Source organism: Neovison vison, chromosome 6, assembly GCF_020171115.1.
Source record: "Neovison vison isolate M4711 chromosome 6, ASM_NN_V1, whole genome shotgun sequence".
Lineage (NCBI taxonomy): Eukaryota > Metazoa > Chordata > Mammalia > Carnivora > Mustelidae > Neogale > Neogale vison.
This window is the reverse complement of record NC_058096.1, coordinates 917940-938041: the sequence shown is the minus strand read 5'-3', so window position 1 is coordinate 938041 and position 20102 is coordinate 917940. Positions and strand designations below refer to the sequence as shown.

At 43.6% G+C, this 20102-nt stretch overlaps 1 protein-coding gene across 10 annotated transcripts in view; it reads left to right on the top strand.

Moving 5' to 3' along the window:
• The first annotated feature begins 814 nt into the window (after positions 1–814).
• The window catches only part of PCBP3 (poly(rC) binding protein 3), a 247388-nt gene continuing 228100 nt past the window's right edge, over positions 815–20102 (top strand). For 6 of the 10 annotated variants that reach the window (XM_044250769.1, XM_044250780.1, XM_044250778.1 and 3 more), the window contains exon 1: positions 816–967. The gene's annotated coding sequence lies outside the window, so the exon portion shown is untranslated. Of the gene's footprint in view, positions 968–20102 lie in introns of all 10 variants that reach the window. The other 4 variants (XM_044250779.1, XM_044250774.1, XM_044250773.1 and 1 more) reach the window with 2 other exon arrangements.

Here is a 20102-nt window from a genome sequence, read left to right as displayed (position 1 = left end):
TCCCTTAGCCCCCGGACGCGCCCAGGCCAACGCCCCACCCCTTTCCCTCTAGGGACCCGCCCTTCCCACTCCCACCTTTGTCCCCGCCCCCAGCCTAACAGCCCCCGCCCAGACCACACCCCCCCACGCTCCAGGGACCTACCCTTCTCCCCTCCACATCCCCGTTCCTTCCCTGGGCTCGCCTCTGCCACGCCCAGAAACCGCCCCAGGCCACGCCCTTAGCCAGAGACCCGTCCCCTCCCCGCCCCATAGTGGTCCCGCCTCGCCTCCACGAATTACGGAGCGCCCCAGGCCACGCCTCCGGCTACTCGCCAGCCTCTTGCCCGCCTCTTGCCGTACCCCATTTGTGGTCTCGCCCCAGTTCTGGGGCCCGCCCACTGGCCCCGCCCCCATGAGCCTTTCACAGGAGACCCGCCCCTTTCACTTATGGCTCCGCCCCACCTTGGGCTCCCCTCAAGCCTGGCACCGCCCCTGCCCTGTGACAAGCTCGTGGCCCCGCCCGCGACCAGTGACTCGCGCACCAAGACCCCGCCCTAACTTCCGTCACGCCCCCATCACCATTGGCCCCGCCTCAGCACCGCCCCCCACCTCCCCGCGACGCTAATTGGTTTCTTTCCAGAGAGCTTCTCGGGCTCCGATTGGCCTCATCCGTCGCCGTTCCCCCGTTCGATTGGCCCGCCGCGCCCGCTTTCGCGAGGCCCAGTCCTTGGGCGGGGGGCGGGGCCAGCGGCGGCGGGCGGCGTGGGATTGGTCAGCAGCGCAGCGGGGGCGGGCCCGCGCAGCGCGCAGCGCCTTGGCTGGAGCGCGAGGAGCACCTACCGCCGCCTCAGTCGCCTCAGACTCGGTCGCCTCAGGCTCCGCCGCCGCCTCGACCGCCCCGTCGTCACCCGCTCTCCCTCCCCCCAGCGCGGCCCCACCCCGGGCTCCGGCCTGGCCCGCCGGCGGGTACGCCCTCATCCGCAGACAGGTGAGCGGTCGCCCGCGGGGCCGGGGGCGGGGGTCCTGGCCCGGGTCCGGGGGGTCGCGCCGGGGTCGGGGCCCGGGGTCGGGGTCGGGGTCGGGGGCAGGGCCGGGGGTCGCAGCGGGCGCCCGAGCGAGGGCGCGGGCCGGGGCGGGCGGCGGCCGCTAACTTTGCCCGCGGGGCTCCGGAGCGGGGGGCGCCCGTGTGGCGCCGGCCGAGCGCGAGGGCCCGGGAGACCCGCTGGGGCCGCGGCAAGTTGGCGGCGGCCGCGGGGCGGGGGTCGCGGGGCCGGGGCGGGGGGAGCCTGGGTCCCGGCCGTCCTCCGTCCCCGGGCCGCGCGGGCTCGCGGGTCAGCCGGCGGGCGCCGTCCCCGACCCCCAGCTCCGAAGTTGGCGGCGCGGGCGGCGCTGCGGGGAGCGGAGGGGGGGCGGGTCGTGCTGGTCGGCGGACACCTGCCGCCTCGGGTGGGGGTCGGGGTCGCGCCGGCGGGGGGGTGGGGGAGCCTCCGCGGCGCAGGGGCGGGGCGGGCGGGGCGGGCGGGGCGGCGACCTCCGGGCCCTGCGTGCACGTGTGCGGGCCGAGCTCTCGCGCGCCGCCCCCGCGAGGGTCCCGCCCGGTGAGGGTCCGGCTTCGCCCCGCGAGGGTCCCGCCCCGCGACGGCCGTGGGGACGCGCCTGGGCTCCCCTCCCGCGCCTTCTTCCCGCTCTGAAGTGTGTCCCTCGCGTCTCGAGCCGGGGGTCAACGGAGCCCGGTCCTCCGCGGCTCGGGTCGGCTCCCCCTTCCCGCCTGTTCTCAAGGCGGCGTGGACGTCGGGTCGCGGCGCGCTGCGGTGCGTGGGGGACCGCGCGCGACCCTGCGGGGGGGGACGGGCGGCCGGCTCGGCCGGAGCCCCGCAGGCGGGACGGAGGCGGACCCCGCAGTGCGGGCTGCCCGGTGGCGCGGGCCGTCGCCGTCCGTCGGGGCGTTCGGGGCGGAGTGCTGCTCCTCGGGTCGCGGCCGGGGAAGCGCGTGGGGTGCGTGCCTGCGGAGGGGGACCCCCAGCCTTCTTGCCCCGCCGCAGCGCGTCTCCTTCCCTCGTCTGAGACACGCGTTTCGGGCCAAAGAGACTGTTCGCAGGACAGCTGCGCCGGGGGGCGGGGGAGGGGCGGCGCGCAGGAGCCGGAGCCGCGAGCCGAGCCGCTGGCTGCGGGCGGCGTCCCGCACTCGGACACCCGCCGGAGACCCACCTCCCACGGACGTCCTCCGGCGCCGCTGTGGCCCGCGCTGTGGGCTGTCACTTGAGCGGGGACGCCGCACGGTCACCGCAGGTGTTCCGGGACGCGCCGGGCTTCGCCGCTTTCTCAGCCCGTGCTCGGTGCCGCCCGGTTTCGGCAAAGCCTGGCGGGAGGAGGAGGAGGAGCCTTGTAGCCGGACGGACCGGGCGCCGAGGGGGTTCGGGCTTCGTGGCTGGTGCCGCTGTGGCCAGTGCTGGTCACTGATGCCGCTGGACCTCAGGGCACCACTTTTCGCATGTCTTTATTGATACTCAGGGCTGGGGAAAAGAGACACCGTTGTGGTCATAGTTTTTAGGTAATTATGTGAAAATGTCAACACGTGGCTCATTTTGCCAGACGTTTAAAAGAAAGTTGTGTTTCTCCTGTTGTTGGGGGGCGGCTTGTGAGGTCTGCGAAACAACTTCGCGTTCAAGGCTGGATGCTGTGTTTCACTTTGAAGGTTTCATTCCCGGCCGTGGGGCCGGTTCCCGGACTGGCTGCCACGTGTCCCTGGCCAAGTCATTCCTGTTTCTGGAGACCTCAGGGCTCCACTGTGGCGGTGATCACCGAAGCAGATCTTGGTAAACGGGAATGTACATCCCTTTAGCGAAGGCTGGTCCTTTGGGCCAAAACAAAGAAAAATACCTTCTAATGTGTTGGAATCAGCCCCATCCCAGGCATTACCACGAAAACGGTGGACTGGGAGGCCGCCGGGCTCCCCCGAGCTCAGGGTCCTGGTGGCCGGGACTCCCGCAAGCCGCTCGCGTCCGCCCTGTCCATGGTGCTGAACGCGCCCTGCGGTGGTTTCTTCGTCTCCGGTTTCCTTGCCCGCGTGGCGCGGCCTGGGAGTCCGTCCGCGGGCGGCGATGAGCTCTGCGTGTCACACGGGGCTGGCGAGTTGTTGAACGCGTCCCAGGGAATGTGTAAGTGACTCCTAAAAAGCTATGAAAAGGTCAACCCAGGTAACAAATGTGTGTTGACTAATTGAATTTAAAATAAAAAAATCATTTTCAAAATTTACACATTAAAAAAAAGTCGAACAGTCGAACAGGGAGGTTCTGTTGAGTCTGAATGGAAGCTTATCTTTTAAAAACTCCAGCCGTGTGTTGTCTCTTTTTGTCACATGGATAATGGTGTCGACTCAACATTCCCTTTCCCGCTACTTAGTCTTCTCAGCATGTGGGAATTTTCTTGCTGGAGTGTGGCCATCAAGTAACAAACCATTGAGATTAAGTGCGATCCTGTTTCTTAACAACCACCCTCTTAAAAATGTACCCTTTGTTGTAATATATACACATATTTGTACATAGAGGCGGTTTGTTTTTCCATAAACAAGGTCATTTGCAGCGCCTCTCACACCCATGGGGTGCTTTCCAGCTTTCCCAGAGAGGACTGCAACCCTCTGTGTGCGTGGCAGGGCTGTTGGGCCGCTGTCAGTTGCCAGGCATTCTGGCCATGTTGGAGCACCATCTAGTCTCTTTTCTTTAATTTTGAGGAAATCTTAGTAAGTCACTTTAGACAAATTCCTTATTCTCTTGAGGTTAATTTTATTTGTTCTTTTAGAATTGGCCCACAGGTTAGCATTAAGAAATAATGGGTACCGCGACTCTTCCACGTAATTGTAAATTGTGCATCAAACTAAGCAGTGATTTGTAAGGTGTTTGGCTTTGAGCATCTGAGCTAATTCTTTGCCCCCACCAGCTGTACACTTAACTCCTATTATTCTGTGAAAGACTAACCTGTTTTGTTGAGGGAAACCCGGGGCAGCTTCTTTCTGCCTCCTCCAAGCTTCAGAAATACTCTCTGAGTGCCCACTCTTTGCCTGGCCCTGTGCTATGATTTGAAAACTCACTGGGGGAAGGAGACACAGTATTTTTCATGGAAGGACTCCACTTTGGACTGACAAAAGGACTTGTGAAGTGATGGTTACAGGGGCCACACTAAGTGCTGCAGTTGGGATACACAGAAAGTTGCGTTGGTTTGTTGAAGCGAGGTAATTCATTTAGGCTGGGACTCAGGAAAGGCTTCAGAGAGGAGGTGGCCTTGGGTTGAGACCTGAAGGGTGAATTGTAATTGTACGTGGGCATGCATGGGTGTAAAATTAATTACAGAAAGACCAGAGGGTTGATGTGACTGGAGAACAGAGGTTTGTGTTGGTGAGGGTGTGGAGGGCATCGTGAAAGTGTTAGAATTCAGGAGGTGTGGGGGAGAGTCAACTGGAGATGGTGTGGCAGGCAGAATAATGGCCTCCCAAAGCTGTCCACATCCTAAATCCCCAGAACCTGTGACTATGTTATGTTCAATGGGCAAAGAGAATTTAAGGTAGTAGTTGGAATGAAAGTTGCTAATCAGCCGATTTTAAAACAAGATTCTGGATTTCCCTGGGTGGGCCCAAACTCATCATGATGGTCCTTAAATATGGAAGAGGGAGGCTGAAGAGCTAGTGTCAGAGTGATGGGAAGTGAGGAAGAGCACCTGTCACTGTTGGCTTAGAAGATGGGAGGGGTTACAAGCCAAGGAATGTGGGCAGCCTCTAGAAGCAGGAAAAGGTGAGAAAATGGATACTCACCAGAGCCTCTAGAAGGGAACACAGCCTTGTCTACACCTTGATTCTAGCCCAGTAAGACCTTGTGTATGAATTCTGATCTCCAGGACTGAAAGATAATTAGTTTCTATTGTGTTAAGCCACTAAATTTGTGGATGTTTGTTAGAGCAGCCATGGGAACCTGATACAAATTGGGGCTGCTCTCAAAAGTTTTAGCTTGCAAAGTTTGAAGAGGAAATAACCTGATCAGATAGGCAGTAGAACACAAAATGATTTAGCTGCTGTTGCGGGGGAGGTGGCCTCAGGTGATCATGGTTCTTATCCTTAGTTTCATCTCCTGGCAAGACTGGCATTTGATACTCTTACCTGGCCTAACTCTCACCTGAAGTCTTTAACCTAGCAGCCTGTTTAGTCTCTACCGTTGCTTACTGCCGCTTCCCGCTGGCTCACCTTTCTTCTGGGCTGGACACTCTCAGGTCCGCATGCACCAGTGCGATTGCGGGGCTCACAGACTGGGCCAATTCCAGCCTCAGAGCTGTTGTCAAAGTCTTTTCCAAGGGTTTGTTTCTTCACAGCCTCTCTAGTCCCTTGTATCTTCAGATGTTTTAATTGTTGTTAGTCAACTTAGGTTACTTACTAGTAAGTGTGAAGATTTTTTTATCCATTTAGTGGCCACATGGGTTTCCTCTTCTGTAAATTGTTTTCATGTATTGTTTGTCCATTTGTCACCTGGGTTGTCCTTTTTATAGCTTTTTAGAAGTCATTTATATATTCTGGATTCTATTTGTGCCCTATTTTTTTTTTAGCCTTTTAAAAATGCTGTTTTGACGAACCGATGTTTCATTTTAATGCAGTTGCATTTATCAATCTTTTCCTTATGGTTCCTTGTGGTTATTGAGTTTTATTTAAGAAATTCTTTGTTACCCCAAGGTTATAGGATATCCTCATCTTTAAAAAATTGGATATTTGTTTTTTATATTCTACTTGGGACTTATTTTTGTGTGAGGTGTGAGGTAGAGATACAATTTTAGAACTTTTCCAAATGCATAACCCATTGTACCGGCTTTATCACTATTCATTGAATACCATCCTTACCCCAATGATCTGCAGTGCTTCCTTTGAAACACAAAACTTTACAGATATGTGGATCTGTTTCTGATTTCTCCATGTAAATAATGATAATTTCATTTCTTCCTTCCTAGCCTTTAAGCCTATTTATTATTTGTCTTATTTCTGTTGTTTGGACACTAGACAAAGTTGCATAGAAATTTTGATAAGGCTATGCTAATACTGTTTTACACTTTGAAGGTAATACTTTTAGAGCCTTAAATACGAAGTTTGCTATTGTTTTTTGGTAGATTCCTTTCATTAGGTTAAAGATGGTCTGTCTCCTCTGCTAATAGTTCGGTAAAAGATTTAAAAAAAAACATTAATAGAGTTTGAATGTTAACAAATGATTTTCTTTACCTATTTAGATGATTTTATGTTTTTTTTTCTCTAAACTATGACTGAGGGGGCGCCTGGGTGGCTCAGACAATTAAGCGTCTGCCTTCGGCTCAGGTCATGATCCCGGGGTCCTGGGATTGGCCCCTACATTGGATTCCCTGCTCAGCTGGGAGCCTACTTCTCTCTCTCCCTCTGCTGCTGCTACCCCTGCTTGTGTTCTCCCTCTCTCTCTCTATCTGTTAAATAAATAAATAAAATCTTTGAATAAAATAAATTGTGACTGAAATGAAATATTTTAATTTTTAATTTTAAACCATCATTGATTTCTTAGGATAAACTGTACTTTGTCATGACAGACTATTTTAAAATTATTATTGGATCCAATATGGTAATATTTCATTTACGGTTTTGGCATATATTTTCATGAGAAGTATTGACTAATAATCTTTTCTTGTATTGCCCTTATTCCAATTTGGCATCATGGTGATGCTTCGTCTTCCCTGTATTGGCTTCTGAAAGGGAGGGATTTTTGTTCCTTGGAGGTTTGGCAAAATTGATTCTTAAATTCTCTGGATCTGGAGCCTTTTGGAACATGGAGTTTCTTACACCTGCAGTTACACTTTTAGTATATGTGCTGCCGAAGCGAGCACTGCAGTTACACTTTTGAAGGGTTACAGTTCCGTTCTTCTCACATTTCATTGGCCAGGAGGAGTCATCCCAGCCATACTCAGTTTCAAATGGAGCAGGGAGGTGGAGTCTTCCATGTCCCAGAAGCTCGGACAAACTATGGAGGTTGATGTCAGTTTTGCATAGTTAGCCAAAACTCAGCCCGTGTTCCTCTGTAGGTCTTGTTTGAAGACTTACAGGTGTGCAAGGTCTGCAGGTATGTTGGTCCTCAGGGGACTGACTACAATGTGAAACTAATAGGGTGTTGGTTTATACTTGTTCCAAACAAACCATCCTCTGTACTCTCCTCAGAACCCACCTCCTGTCTCTCTGCCTTTCCTTATTATAAAGAAAAAGCCTCCTTTTCTTATTCCTTTCTGGGGATCTAAGTCTTAACTGTCCTTCAAGGCTGGCACAGTTCCCACCTCCCTGCTTAAATCCTCTGTGTTAACTCTGGCTCATGGCGGACGCTCCCTTCACATCTTACAGTCCTGTTCTGCCCAGCAGTGCAGAGAGAGCAGGGTTCAGTTTTGTTTATGGGTAGTCAGTGGATCAGAAGAACCTTCAGATCCAAGCGCATGTTTCCCTCCTTTGCCTGGGCTCTGCCTTGGGAGACAGATATAGTGGACAGACGGTATGAAGATGGCCTCACCATGATCCCCGTGATTCACACCTTTGTATAATCTTTTCCTATCGAAGTAGGACTTGTTCTAACCAATAGAATAGGGCAAAAGTAATAGGGTGTCACTTCCTTGATTATGTTACATTAGCATAAAATTTCGTTTTGTTAGAAACTCATTTAGAGGCTCTCTTTGCTGGCTTGCGTAAGCAGCTTTGTGGGGGAAGCCCACATGGCAAGAACCTCAGGTGACTTCTAGAAGCCGAGGGTGGCCTTCAGGGATAGCCAGTAAGAAGCAGGGGCCCTCGGTTGTACGGCAAGGATACAACCTCTGCCAATAACCCAGTGGAGCTTAGGAGTGAATTCTTCCCCAGCTGAGTCTTCTAATGAGAACATAGCCTGGCCAGCCCCATGACTGCAGCCTTGTGAGACCCTAGGCAGGGAACCTAGGTGAGCCTGCTCAGACTTTTAATTCACAGAATCCGTGAGATAATAAATGTAAATTTTAAGTTGCTCAGTTTCTGATAGTTTATTATATAGTTATAGAAAATGAATGTATCAGTTCTTTACTGACCTCCGGTTTACCCTCCCTAGAAGTAGATTTGCACTGATGAAGGGTATTTTAATCTAGTTGACATAATCAGTTTTTAAAGTTTTTTTCCTATTTTTAAAAGTGACACAAATGTTTTGTGTAGAAAAATTGAAGCAAGCCCGGAGTATAAAGGACAAAATAAACATTCATTATCTTACATACAAGAATACATACAACAGTACATACATACAACAATACATACAAGAATAGCCATTGTGGTTTTCTACCTTTGTATGTGGTATAATATGCATATCCTAAGTTGGGATTCATTCCGTAATGTTTTGTGAACAGCTTTCTTTGTACTACATAGTGAGAACTTCTTGTGTCATATCATATTCTTTTAAGATATGATTTTATTTTATTTAAAGATTCTTTATTTGACACAGAGTACAAATAGAGGGAGCAACAGGCAGAGGGAGCGAGAGAAGCAGGCTCCCTGCCGAGCGGGAAGCCCGGTGTGGGGCTTGATGTCAGGACCCTGGGATCATGACCTGAGCCAAAGGCGGACGCTTAACAACTGAGCCACCCAGGCGCTCCTGAAAATACTATTTTAAATGTTTGCGTACTTTATAGTGGGTGTCCCAGTTGACTGAAGCACTTCCCTGACAGCTAGACACTTTTGCTGCTTTAAAATATTTATCATCATAAATAATGCTTTGATCAATAATCAATAACCTATACCAAAATCATTGTGTGTATCACTGATAACTTATGAAGAGTAAGTTTCTAAGGGCAGAATTAATAGGTCAGAGCTTGTAGATGTTGTTAAACCTTTTGATACTTAACCATCCAGGTTCCAATGTTTCTCTTCTTTCTTTCTTTTTTTTTAAAGATTGTCTTTATTTACTCTATTTCAGGGAGATTGTGCAAGCGTGGGGAGGGGAAGAGGGAGAGGGAGAGAAGCTCAAGCCGACTCAATGGTGACTGCAGAGCCCAGCGCAGGGCTCAGTCTCACAGCCCTGAGATCACAAACTGAGCCAAAACCAAGAGCAGTAGGATGTTTAACTGACTGAGCCACCCAGGCGTCCCCCAGCTTCCACTGTTCTTAAAAAATGATATAAAGCTCAAACATCTGTTTGTGTAACTCACCAGGTTGGGATAGGACAGAACTATTGATTTTTGAGCATTTAGGTTCCTATTTTTTTAACCCTGTTTGCAAAGTGCTTTTAAATTATTCATTGAAGTGCAGTATGGATTCTATTTATAGACACATTTGTGTATGAGATCTCTCCCTTAGTGCCTGGGCAAAAAGCCCACGAATTGCTCTTATCACACCCCTGTCTTTGTAAATCCACTTCTACTCCTGTCCACCCTTTTTCTTTGTTCTCAACCAAATAGAGACACTGAGACACACACGGTCCTGTAGTCTTGTGATTACTCAGATGAAATGGCTTTTCTGAGCTACTTCTTGCCATTTATGAACTAGTTGACTTCATAAGTATGAAAGATCAAAAAATTATTAATTTAAAAATATTTTTCCTGATTCATAAAACGAGTATTTAGAAAATTTGTGAAATAAGAATGGTATCAAAAGCAAAATAAAAATATATAATTCTGTCCTCCAAAGATGACCACTGTATAAACATAACATATTAGCTTATTCTTAGACTATATCGATTAGATTTCAGTGACTAATTTTGCTTGAGATTTTTGCATCCAGGTCTCTGAATGAAACTGCCCCATAATTTTCCTTTTCCGTAGCTGTTTTGTCTTCAATTTGAGATGAATACTTGGTTTATTAATTTGCAGCTTTTTCCTCCTACTAATATGTGTATTTAAGGTGTTATATTTCCTTATAAAATAATGCTTTTGCTGCATTATACAGAATTTGATTTGAGGTATTTTCCTTGTTGTTTAGTATATACTGTACACTGAATTGTGCCTCTCTCAAATTCGTATGTTGAAGCCCTAGCCCCCAGGATGACGGTAGTGGAGATGGAGCTTTTAGGAGATAACTAGGTTTAGATGAGGTCATGAGTGTGATAGGATTAGTACCTTATTAGAAGAGACCAGAGAACTTGCTCTTTTTCTCTTTCTCCTTGCCACATGGGGATACAGCGGGAAGAGAGCTATTCGCAAGCCAGGACAAGGCCCCTGACCAGAGCTCTGCCATGCTGGCATTCTGATCTCAGACTTCCCAGCCCCCGGAACTGTGAGAAATGAATGTCCGTTGGTTAAGCCCCTCAGTCTATGGTATTTTGGTATAGTAGCCCAAGGAGACTAAGGCAGTTATATTTTCTAATTTCCAGTAAGATTTTAAAAATTTATAGGTCATTTAGAAGAACATGTGAATTTTAAAAATTTAAATGTTTAAATGTAAATTTAAATTTAGAAGAACATTAAAATTTTTCAAACATATGCATATTTTCTTATTCTTTTCCAGCACAGTTGTGTTGTCCCCAAATCTTGCTCTTCATAATTCTTTGAAATTTGCTGATGTGCTTTATGGCCCAGAATATGGACTGCAAGTTTTCTCACACATTCCTGTGTGCTTGAAAAGAATTAGGTTCAGTGTTGTATACATTCCATTCAGCTAACTTACAAAATATTTGTCACCTCTCTGTTTTCTTAGTATTTTTGGGTCTGGTTGTTACATCAATTACTGAGATAATTACCCAATTTCATTATGATTATAGATTTGTCTTATTTCTCTTTGAAGTTCGGCCAATTTTTATGTATATATTTTGAGTCCATGCTATTAGGGGCACAAGAATATAAAATTGTTATGTCTTCTTGAAGAACTGAGACTTTAGTTATTAACAGTGGTTTTCTTTATCTCTAGTAATGAATCTTTGCCTATGGTATCATATGCCAGTGCAAAAATAGCCATTACAGATTGCTTTAGGCTCATAGTTGCATGATATCTTTGTTTTTTATCATTTTACTTCGAACCTTACTGTTTTCTTAAACTTTAGGTATGTATCTTGCAAAATAATCAATTAGATTGTTTTTCATTTAGTCTAATAATTTTTGTCTTCTAACATTGAACTCATTTATGTTGAGTATAATTAGTAATCTATTTAATTCTATACTCTTATTTATTTTTCTTATCCCACATGTTCTGTGTTTATTTTTCTCTCTTATTTTAAAACAGTATTATGATTTTTAAAAATCATTCTACTTTTCTTCTCTCTTCACTGTGTTGGAGGTTACAGTTTATTTTTCTTTCATGGTTACCATGTAAATTAGATAATGTGTTATTAACTTATCCAGATAATGCAGTCATACCTGCCTTCTGGAGCATGCAGAGAGCCTAGTGTCATAGAATACTTTAATATTAACAGTGTTGTTATTTAATATACCATTAGTGTTCATTTACATTTATTCACAACTTTGTCCATTTTTTGCTTCTCATTGCTCTCTGAGATTTCTCACCTTCATTCTGGGGTCGTTTCCCTTCTGCCTGAAGAACAAGCCTTCTTTAGAAATTTATTTATTGCAGATCAGCTGGTAGTAGATACTCCCTATTTTTTTTTTCTAGAACTATTTTGTTTTCACTTTTATTTAAAAAATTCTTTAAATTTACTTAATTTTTTGGGGGGAGATATAATTTGCATGCCATAAAATTCACCCTTTTAAAGTTTCTGATTCATTGGATTTGGTTTATTTACAAGATCGTGTAACAATTATTGCTATATAATTCCAGAATATTTTCATTACCTTAAAAAGAAACCTCATACCTGTTAACAGTAACTCCCCATTCCTCCCTGTCCCAGTCCCAGGCCCTGGCAACCATTAATCTTCTTTCTGTCTCTAAGGATTTGCCTATTAGGGACATTTCATATAAATGGAATCATAAATATGTGGCCTTATATGTCTGGCTTCTTATACTTAGTGCAGTATTATCAGGGTTCATCCCTGTTCGGTTGTGCATCAGCACTTCATTTTAATGGCTGGATGGTATCACATTGTGTAGATATATCACATTTTAGTTCTCCATTCATCAGTAGGGAGACATTTGGATTGTTTCTACTTTTTTGGCTATTATGAATAATGTGCTATGAAAAGTCATATATAAGTTTATGTACATACATATTTTTAGTTCTTTTGTGTATATACTTAGGAGTGGAATTTCGGGGTCATATAATAACTGTATGTTTAACATTTTGAGTAACTGCCAAACTGTTTTCCAAAGATGTTGCACCTTTTTACATTCTCACCAACAATGTATGAGGGTCCCAATTTCTTCGTACCTTCACCCACACTTGTCATTTTCCAGTTTTTTGATTATAACCATTCTAGTGGATGTGAAGTGGTATCTCATTGTGGTATTAGCATTTCCTTAATAACAGCTGCTGTTGGTCCCCTCTTTATGTGCTTACTGGCTATTTGCATGTCGTCTTTGGAGAAATGTCTATTCAAATCCTTTGACCGTTTTTTTTATTGGATTGTCATCCTGCTGAATTGTGAGTCTTGAAATTGGGAAGTGTGAGTCCTCCAGCTTTGTTCTTCTGTTGTTTTAGCTCTTTCTGGTCCCTTAGATTTCCATATGATTTTTAGGATTATCATCCCTGAAAGACAGCTAGAATTTTGATAGGGATTTCATTGACTATGTAGATCAATTTGAGAGTGTTGCCATCTTTTTTTTTTTTTTTTAAGATTTTATTTATTTATTTGACAGACAGAGATCACAAGTAGGCAGAGAGGCAGGCAGAGGGGGGAAGGGAAGCAGGCTCCCTGGCGAGCAGAGAGCCCAATGTGGGGCTTGATCCCAGGACCCTGAGATCATGACCTGAGCTGAAAGCAGAGGCTTAACCCACTGAGCCACCCAGGTGCCCCGAGAGTGTTGCCATCTTAGTGATATAAGTCTTCCAGTCCAGGAGTATGGAATTTATTAGCTATAATAGGTTTTTAGTGGATTCCTGAGGAGTTTCTATGCATGAGATCATAGAAACTGCATATATAGATAATTTTCCTTCTTCATATTTCTAATATGGTTGCCTTTCATTTCTGTTTCTTTTGTAACTGCCTTGATTATAACCTGTGTTACAGTGTTGCATTGTTCTGGGAAGGGTGATCATCCTAATCTTGGTCCTGATCATAGGGGGGAAAAGCTTTCAGTGTTTCACCATTAAGTATGTTGTCAGCTGTGGGTTTTTGAGATGTCCTTTGTCAGTTTGGGGAGGGTCCCTTCTATTTTTATTCTAATGAGTGTTTTTATCATAAAAATGTGGTTTTGTCAGATGCTTTTTCTGCTTCTATTGAGATGATGTCTTTTTTGTGCTTCATTTTATTACTGTTATGCATTATACCAATTGATGTTTGTATGTTGAACCAACCTTGCATTTCTTGGATAAATTCCAGTTGGTCAAGGTGGGTCATCCTTTTTATATACTGCTGGATTCAGTTTGTCATTATTTTGTTGAGGATTTTTGCATTTGTATTCTTTTAAAAAATTTTTAATTACATTCTAGGTACCTAACAACAGTATAATAGTAGTTTTAGGTGTACTGTGTGGTGGTTGGTTACTTCCATGCCTCACCTGGTAGTCATCCCTGCAAGTGCACTCCTAACCTCCATCACCCACCCACCTCCCTCTGGTCACCATCAGTTTGTTCTCTAGAGCAAAGAGTCTGTTTCTTGGTTTGCCTCTCGCTCTCTTTTTGTGCCCCTTTGGTCATTTGCTTTGTTTCTTAAATTCCACCTGAGTGAAGTCATATTGTATTTTTCTCTGACTTATTTTGCTTAGTATTATGCTCTTTAGCTCTATCCGCGTCATTGCAAATGGCAAAATTTCATTCTTTTTATGGCTTGTATTCCATTGTACTCAGTGTACATACTTGATATTGTAAATCTACGACATCTTCTTTATGCATCATTAGTCAATGGCCACTTGAGCTGTTTCAGTAATTTGTCTATTGTATATAATGCTGCTATAAACATTGGGTGCATGTATCCCTTTGAATTAGTATTTTTTTATTCTTTGGGTAAATACTAGTAGTGCTGTTGCTGGATCATAGGGTAGTTCTATTTGAATTTCTTTGAGGAGCCTCCATTATACTGTTTTCCACAGTGGCAGCATGTTTGCCTTATCGTCAACAGTACAAGGGATTAGCCTTTCTCCACATCTTGCCAACAGCTGTAGTTTCTTGTGTGGTTGATCTTACCTATTCTGGCAGGTGTGAGGTGACATTTCAATATAGTTTGGATGATGAGTAATGTTGATCATTTTTTCATGTGTTTGTTGGCTGTCTGTATGTTTTCTTTACCCAAAGCAGTTTATGCCTTAATGCAATCCCTATTGGAATACCAACAGCATTTTTACAGAGATAGAACAAACAATGCTAAAATTTGTATAGAACCTCAGAAGACTCTGAATAGCCAAAGCAGTCTTGAATAAGAAGAGCAAAGCTGGAGGCATCACAGTTCTGTACTCAGTTATATTACAAGACTGTCCTAATTAAAGCAGTATGGTATTGACACAAAAATAGACACGTACATAGATCAATGGAACAGAATAGAAACAGAATAGAAACCCCACGATTATATGGTCAAATTAATCTTTGACAAGGCAGGAAAGAATATCCAATGGGAAAGAGTTTCTTCAGCAAATGGTGTTGGGAGAACTGGACAGCAATAGGCAAAAGAATGAAACTGGACCACTTCCTTGCACGAAACACAAAAATAAATTCAAGATGGGTTAAAGATCTAAATGTGAGACCTGAAACCATAAAAGTCCTGGAAAAGAGCACAAGCAGTAATGTCTCTTAAATCGGCTGTGACAACTTCTTTCTAGGAATGTCTCTAAGGCAAGGGAAATAGAAGCAAAAATAACTATGGGGACTCTGCAAAATAAAGAGCTTCCGCGCAGTGACGGAAACAGTCACCAAAACTAAAATGCAGTCCATGGCATGGAAGAAGATAGTTGCAAATGACATATCTGATAAAGGGCAACTATCCAAGATATATGAAGAACTTACAAAACTTAACACCCAAAATTGAATAATCTAATTAAAAAATGAGCAGAAGACATGAATAGACATTTTTCCAAAGAGGGCATTTGTATTCTTAGGGCATTTTGGTTTTTTTTTTTTTTTTTTCTCTTGTGATATCTTTGGTTTTGATATCAGGGTAATACTAGCCTTATAGAGTGAATTGAGAAGTGTTCTTTTCTATTTTTTGTAAGAGTCCTTGAGGGATTGGGGTTAAATCTCCTTAAATGTTCACTGGTGAAACCATCTGGTTCTGCACTTTTCCTTATGGGAAGTTTCCAATAACTAACTCAATGTCTGCTTGTTTAGGTTTATTCAGATTTTCTGTTTCTTGTTGAATCAGTTTGATAGTTTGTGACTTTTAGGAATTTATCCATTTCACCTAAGTTATCTAATTTGATAGTAAATAATTATTTATATTTCTTTATAATCCATCTTTATTTCTGTAAGGTTGGTAGTTTCATTTCTGATTTTTTTTAAATTTTTTTTTTAAAGATTTTATTTATTTATTTGACAGAGAGAGATACAAGCAGGCAGAGAGGCAAGCGGAGAGAGAGAGGAGGAAGCAGGCTCCCCGCCGAGCAGAGAGCCCGATGCGGGACTCGATCCCAGGACCCTGAGATCATGACCTGAGCCGAAGGCAGCGGTTAACCCACTGAGCCACCCAGGCGCCCTCATTTCTGATTTTTATGAAGTCTTCTCTTTCTTAGTTCAGATAAAGATTTGTCAGTTTCATTAATTTTTTCGAAGAATTGTCTTTTGGTTTCATTGTTTTTTCTCCATTGCTTTGTATTTTCTATTTCATTTCTTTTTGTTCTAATCTGTTTTTTTCTTTCTTCTGTTTGCTTTGGGTTTAGTTTACTCTTTCTTTCTTTCTTTTTTTTTTTTTTTTTAAAGATTTTATTTACTTATTTGACAGAGATCACAAGTAGGCAGAGAGGGAGGAGGAAGCGGGCTCTCTGCTCCAATGCGGGGCTCAATCCCAGGACCCTGGGATCATGACCTGAGCCGAAGGCAGAGGCTTTAACCCACTGAGCCACCCAGGCACCCCTAGTTTACTCTTTCTAATTCCTTAAGGCAGAATGTTAGGTTATGGGTTTGAGATAGTTATTCCTTTTTAACATAGGTGTTCGTGGCTATACAGTCCTCTAATCACTGCTTTTACTGCCTCTTATAAGTTTTGATATGTTGTGTTTTAATTTTCAGTCAACTCAATGTATTTCCCATTTCCCTTGTGATTTCTTCTTTGATTCCTTATGTAGAAGTATGTTATTTAATTTCCACAAATTTATGAATTTTTTTATCTTTTTTTTTTTTTTAAAGATTTTATTTATTTGACAGACAGAGATCACAAGTAGGCAGAGAGAGGAAGAAGCAGGCTCCATCCTGAGCAGAGAGCCCGATGCGGGGCTCAATCCCAGGACCCCGAGATCTCGACCCAAGCCGAAGGCAGAGGCTTTAACCCACTGAGCCACCCAGGCGCCCCTAAATTTATGAATTTTTTAAGTTTCTACTGTTGGCTTCTGATTTCTTTTCCTTGCTGTCAGACAACATACTTACACAGATTTCAATTCTTTTAAATTTTGATGTGATTAAACATCTGATCTGTCCTTGATTAAAACTCCATGTGTAGTTTAAAATAATGTACTTTCTGGTTTTGGACTGGAGTACCCTATAAATATCTCTTAGATCTAAGTGTTTTATAGTGCTATTAAAATCTCTTTCCTTTGTTGTCCTGTTGTTCCATCCTGTATTGAAAATGGGATATTGAAGTCTCCTGCTATTATTGTGAATTGTCTAATTCTCCTTTGGTTTCTGTTAATTTTTTGTTGCATACATTCTGGGGCTCAGTATTTATTTATTTAAAGATTTTATTTGTTTATTTGATTGAGAGTGAGAGAGCACAGGGGGAGCAGTAGAGGGAAAGGGAGAAGCAGGCTCCTCACTGAGCAGGGAGTCTGATGTGGGCCTTGATCCCAGGACCCTGGAATCACGACCTGAGCCAGAGGCAGATGTTTTACTGAGTGAGCCACCCAGGCGCCCATGAGACTCAGTTTTTAGAAGCATAGGTATATAATTGTTATACTTCTTGACGAATCGACCCTTTTGTCATTATAAAATGTCCTCTGTCTCTGGTAACCATTTTTGTCTTAAAGATGATTTTGTCTGATGTTGGTATAGTCACTCCAGCTCTCTTTTGTTTACTGTTTAGATAGTATATTTGTTTTTGTACTTTCACTTTTAATTTGTTTTTGTCTTTGAATTTAAGAGTGTTGCTTATATATTGCTTATGTATAACTGGATCACGTTTTTGTTTGTTTTAAGTAGCATAATAGACAATGTATGGAAACATCCCAACTGTTCACTGACTGATGAATGGATAAAGAAGACATGATATATATGTATGATGGAATATTACTCAGCCATAAAAAATGACATTGGGGTGCCTGGGTGGCTCAGACAGTTAAGCTTCTGCCATTGACTCAGGTCATGATCTCAGGGTCCTTGGATCAAGTCCCACTTCAGGCTTCCTGCTTAGTGGGGAGCCTGCTTCTTCCTCTCCCACTCCCCCTACTTGTGCTCGCTCTCTTTGTCAAATAAATAAAATCTTAAAAAAACCATAAATAACAACAAGAAAAAAAGAAAGACATCTTGTATTTGTAGCAATATGGTTGGAGCCAGAGAGTATTATGCTAAGTGAAATAATTCAGTCAAGAAGGACAAATACTGGGGCACCTGGGTGGTTCAGTGGGTTAAAGCCTCTGCCTTCGTCTCCAGTCGTGGTCCTCTGGTCCTGGGGTCCTGGGATTGAGTGCCGCGTCAGGCTCTCTGCTCAGCAGGGAGCCTGCTTCCTCCCCCCCAACCTGCCTGCCTCTCTGCCTACTTGTGATCTCTGTCTGTCAAATAAATAAATAAAATCTTAAAAAAAGGACAAATACTATATGATTTCACTAATATGTGAAATTTAATAAACAAAACAAATGAACAAAGGGACAAAAAAAAGAGAGGCAAACCAAGAAATAGACTGTTAACTATAGAGAATAAATTGATGGTGAACAGAGGGGAGAGGGGTGGAGGAATGGGAGAAATAGGTGGTAGGGCTTAAGGAAGGCATTTTTTGTGATGAACTCCAGGTGTTGCATGGAGGTGTTGAATCACTACATTGTACACCTGAAGCTAGTATTACACTATACATTAACTAACTGGAATTCAAATAAAAACTTAAAAAGCCCATCAACACGATTTCTGCCTTTAAATTGGAATTTTTAAAAAAAAGATTTTATTTATTTGACAGAGAGAGATACAATGAGAGAGGGAACACAAGCAGGGGGAGTGGGAGAGGGAGAAGCAGGCTTTCTGCTGAGTAAGAGCCTGATGTGGGGCTTGATCCCAAGACCCTGGGATCATGAGCTGAGCTGAGGGCAGATGCTTAATGACTTCAAAAGCCACCTGAGCCACCCTGATGCCCCTAAATTGGAATGTTTAATCCATTGACACTTAACGCAGTTCTGATAAGGTGGGACTTACTCCTGTCATTTCGCTATTTTTTCCCTATATGTCATGTCTCTTGTTTTCTGTCCTTCATTACTGCTTTCTTTTCTATTAAATAGATATTTTTTAGTGTGCACTTTCAATTTTTTATTTATTTTGTTACTTTTTTCTTAGTTATTTTCTTTGAGGTTACATGGGACTTCTTGCTATTAACAACTTGTAATAATTTAGTTTAGATTCATACTGATTTACTATCAATGGTACATCAAAACTTTGCTTCTGTGTATCGTCATTCCTTTTCACTTTATGCTGTCATACAAAGTACATCTTCATACATTCTGTACATATCAACACTGATTTATAATTATTGCCTTGTATAGTTATCTTCTGTTTGAAATAGGAGAAAAAACTTAGAAATATTATATTTATGCTGTCTTTTCTGTTTACTTCTGTATTTAGCTTTACTTGTGTTCTTTATTTCTTCACCTGGATTTGAGGTACTATCTAGCTTCCTGTCATATTTATTAGCCTGGAGCCCATTTAGTATTTCTTATAGGGCAGGTTTTCTAGAAACTTACTCTGTCAGTTTTTGTTGTCTGAAGATGTCTTAATTTCTCCTTTGCTTTTGAAGGGTAATTTTGCTGGATGTAGAATTCTTGTTTGGCAGTCTTTGTCTTTTATAATTTTGAATATGTAATCTGTCAAATAACAGATTTGGTTAACTCTGTCAACCTAGTTGTCCAGGTTTCTGATGAGAAATCGGCTCTTACTGAGGAGTCTTTCAAATGATGAGTTGCTTTTCTTGCTGCTCTCAAGGTTCTCTTTTTGTCTCTGTGTCCCAGTAGCTTGATTATGTGTGTCTAGTATGATTATCTTGGAGTTTATCCTTAAGGGTTCATTGAGTTTCTTGGATGTGTAATGTTGGTCCCCCCCCCCCCAAATCTGGGAAGTTTTTAGCTATTATCTCTTCAAATACATCCCCTTCTCTCTCTTCTCCTTCTGAAAATTGTGCTCCTTTTTCTCTTTTTATCTCCTTTTGAGATGTTCATCATACATACGTTGGCATGCTTGATGGTGTCCACAGGCCTCTGAGGCTCTGTTCTTTTCTCCTTTTTGTAAGGAAGACTTACTCACTTATACAATGGGTTGTATAATAGGGGAGAGGGATTGGGCTCAATATGTGCTCTGTTCATTTTTCTTCCCAGTTTTTACTTTCTGTTCCTTAGACTGGAAAATTTCATTTGACCTATCTTCAAGTTCTCCAGTTTGTTTTTGACTGCTCAAATATGCTGTGTAATATTCCCAGTGAATTTGTCATTTCTGTAACTGTACTTTTTAGTTCTAGAATTTTTATTCAGCTCCTTTTTGTATTCTCTATCAGTAGTCTGTGCTTGATGAGACACCGTTGTCACACTTAATCTTTTAGATGTGGTTTCCTTTGAACATTCTTTCTCTTGTAGGTCCAATGTTAGGGCGTCCTTAGGGGTAGTTTCTGCTGATTGCTTTTTCCCTGAGTATGGGCCATATTGCCTTTCTCTCTCTGTATGTGTGTCTCTGTTTCTCTCTCTCTGTCTTGTGTGTCTCATAATAATTTGT